Below are 3,840 nucleotides of genomic sequence, written 5' to 3' on the forward strand. Positions count from 1 at the left end.
TGGGACTTACAACTGGCTTAATTAACGGCAGACAAATTGCTGCAGCTGTAAAGATTTGTATTTCTTTCACTGACTGTATTGTCTCATGTTTCCTGTCACATTAAGCATATTCAACAAAGCATCAAATGATGACTTGAGTTTTATTTCACATCACAGTCTTACCAACTCAAGTTTGGTGAAGGTTTTTCGTTGTCCGTGACCCCTAATCCAAGCGAAGGGACTTGATGATACACAGATGCTGGTAAGACCAGGTTTATCAAAACCTTGTGTGGTGCGATAAGTTGTTCCATAAAACATGGAACAACTTATTCAATTTAAAGGATCTTATATTCACTTAATGCGTTTGCAAGGGATCTTTACATAAAAGTTGGTAACATGCAGTTACGTCAGATTGCCTTGCACCGTCCTTTTCTCAAACTTAATTTACTCCACATGAAAATGACGAGGATGGAGTAGATTAAAATATTATATCCAACTTTGGTGTTTGATGCTGTGCTAGCAGTCCAAACGTGTGTATGTACATTTAAACTGCTAGCTAGAATATTGGCCAAATTGTTGGCTAGGCTGGTATTTAAACATAGCTCGATACAATTAAGGGCTTTATTGACTGAGCTTTGGGCATGCATACGCAACCCTTTTTCTACAATAATGGCTTTCAAATTAGGCCTAATTTGTATACTTCATAAGGTTTCATTTATTGCTGATTTTACAACCTATACGAATTTTATTGGCTTTATATTTGTGACATGTGTTTCCTCTCATATCACAGAACACTTCACTGTGTTGGCCATTATTCTTGCTTTCCCTAAAGCTGAGTCCGACTTGATAAAGAGGATTTCGAAATGTTCAAAATTGTCAGCTTGTATTTCTAGTCACACCTAGTGCCCCCTGTGGCCGTGAGTGGGTACTTTACAACAGTTTATAAATCTCGAGTAATCAAAAAAACGTTTATAAAACGTATCAGTGCTTTACATTAAAGTGAGGATCTAATCGTAAGTCTAAAAGTTGAAGGATTGTACTACCTGTGAGAAGTTCTACTGAAACATGCAAGCTTACACACCTGTGTGGCGTTCCAAAAGTGTGTGTGTGTGTGCTTATGCAAGTTCACCTGTGTGTGCATACCTTTGCATATCCAAGATGTTCGTAATTTGAGTAGAGTGCAGGTGATAAACTGTATGTTTGTGTTTTAGTATATGAGGGAGTGTGTGTTGTTTGTGTATGTATGTTATTTTGTGTGTGTGTGCAACAGTGAGAGTTTGTAACTGAGGAATGTGACCAGATTGTCTGTAATGACTCAGGTGATCTCAGTTCCTGTGGCTGATGATTCACATGGAGGTCAAGTTACACACACACACACTCACACACACACACACACACACACACACACACACACACACACACACACACACACACACACACACACACACACACACACACACACACACACACACACAGCCTATTCGTAACAACCTGGTTTGGCCCTTAGGGTGCTTTTCAAAAAATGCACTTTGTGGTTCAGCAAGTGTTTTGTAGTCTAAATTAACGACCTAGCTCCAGAGTTGTAGATGTATGATCATAACTAAAACCATACTTATACTTCGACCTGTGCAAATCCAAACCTTGTTTTGCTATTTTCACGTGAGGAACGCTGCGGCAGTTTCACACACAATAATGTCTCCTCATAATGAAAGATAATTTAAGGATGAAAACACTATTACTACCAATAACCTGCATATGCTTCTCAAATGCTGGCGGCCATTGTGATGTTATGCACGATGCTCGAGCCCAAGTTCCTTTGAAATATCTCTATGTTTCTCTTCCCAATCCTCCCGCTGTCTGTAAGTCTCTCCCCCGCTCTCCGTTTCTGTAAGTCTCTCCCCCTCTGTCTTTAGGTCTCCCCCCCTCCCTCTCCCCCCCTATGTAAGTATCTCTCTGTCTCTCTATCAGTCAGTGTTTTCCCAGGGCTGTCATCCTCTATGGGGAACACACACACACACACACACACACCGCCGTCACCTTATCCCCCAACCTGATCCCTCCTTTACATTCCTCTGTGTGTGTGCGTGCGTGTGTGTGAGGCCTCTGTGCGCTCACTGCTGCCTTCCCCATACCGGAGGACAGCCTGTGTCATCGAAAGTGTCACCATCGAAATTGTGCCAAACTCAGTTTTTGTGTTTCATGAAATGAATCTTCACAAAATATGTGCGCTATAATTTTTATTTTTTTCATAAAGGTTTTTGTGTGTGTAAAATATATTTGCTGATGATTACGCATGTGTGTGCATGTGTGTGTGTGTTGGGGGGGGGGGGGGGTGGGGGCTTTCTCCATATCAGTTGGGACCAGGTCAGGTGTGTGCATCGAAGAAGGTGTTCGGCTGGTGTTTGTTTGAGAGTCTGTCTGTCTGTCTGTACACACACACACACACACACACACACACACACACACACACACACACACACACACTACGAGATTAACCCAGGAAGACAAATATTGAATGACAAATGTGTGATTCTCAAAGAGCAGAAATCCATACCGCCGCCACCCCTTCGTCCCCCCCGCCCCCCCCCCCCTCCCTCACCTGGGGTCACGGGCTGGGAGTTCCCAGGGCTGCACCCAACACCTCCTTCGTGAACCTCCACCTCCTTCCAATCCCTCGAAACACGACTACACCTGCGTGCTACACACACACACACACACACCTGATTTGTGTTTGTTTTGACGTTTGCGCCTTAATCTAGTCCTTTAATCAACTGCTATAGTGAACGTTTCTGGAAGAACAACCACCACCAGTCTTGGTGACAACATCAGTGACATCACGCATCGCCATTGATGACCTCAAAGGGCTAAGCGCTAGGCTAATAGGATATCATACAGCATGTGTTATATTGGTTGACATTTTAAATGTTAAAACAAAAGATCAACTGTAGCCTACATCTCTTAAGCTTATTACGTAATGATAGATTTATTATGACGTTAGAAATGTATCATAAAAAAAAAATCGGCCTGGCCTAATTGGATAAGAACTCTGGTCTGGGTTGTGAACCAGGGAATGATTTTCTCCTAAAGGGGGCCGGATCTCTGGTTCTTCTATCCTAAATTGTGAGGTCACAAATGGAAATCTATTTGTCATACCGAATGGTGAAACTGGTTTACGTCTGCTGTGTGTTATACATTTTTTTTCTGTTAGGTTTGTGTGCATGCTGCATGCTGATTAGGTAAATGGGTGTGTCCATGTGGTTCTAGATCTCTCACACTAAAATAAGTAATCCTGTGATCCTGTCTGATGGCAGCACTTCGTGGCGTGCCCTATGATCTACGATGGTAGTTTAGCCCTACAGCACTGGAGAGCGAGTTTAATCCACACCCCTCTTTAGACCTGTTGAAGTGAGCGTGGATCCTTTGAGTGCGTCGGTTTCGGATGCTTGAAATATGGGCTAAGAATTTACTCATGCCTGTCTCTGGATGATGTTGAGCAAATTCAAATAAAATATGTAGGCCTACAATATTTCCTCCTCGTATATTTTACTCCCTATTCTAGAACGATTTAGGATATAATTTGCGATTCGCGCCGTATTTCACGTCACACGTCAAGTCTAACGTGGCCAACTGACGCTCATGCGCCTTGTCTTACACGGCTGGGATACATCTTATTGTTGACCTCCCCTTCCCTTGAGAGATTACCCTGCTGTCAAACCGCGGTTATGACTCGCAGGCGGTGGAGCGATCAGCCACATGCCGATCGTTTCATTGAGGAATAGCCGGTCTATCGATCATCCTCCTCCGATCTGGCCAGCGTGATGTCCCAGTGGTTCTCAACCTAGGGGTCACGTGCCTTGGGAG

This window comes from Gadus morhua, chromosome 17, assembly GCF_902167405.1.
Source record: "Gadus morhua chromosome 17, gadMor3.0, whole genome shotgun sequence".
Lineage (NCBI taxonomy): Eukaryota > Metazoa > Chordata > Actinopteri > Gadiformes > Gadidae > Gadus > Gadus morhua.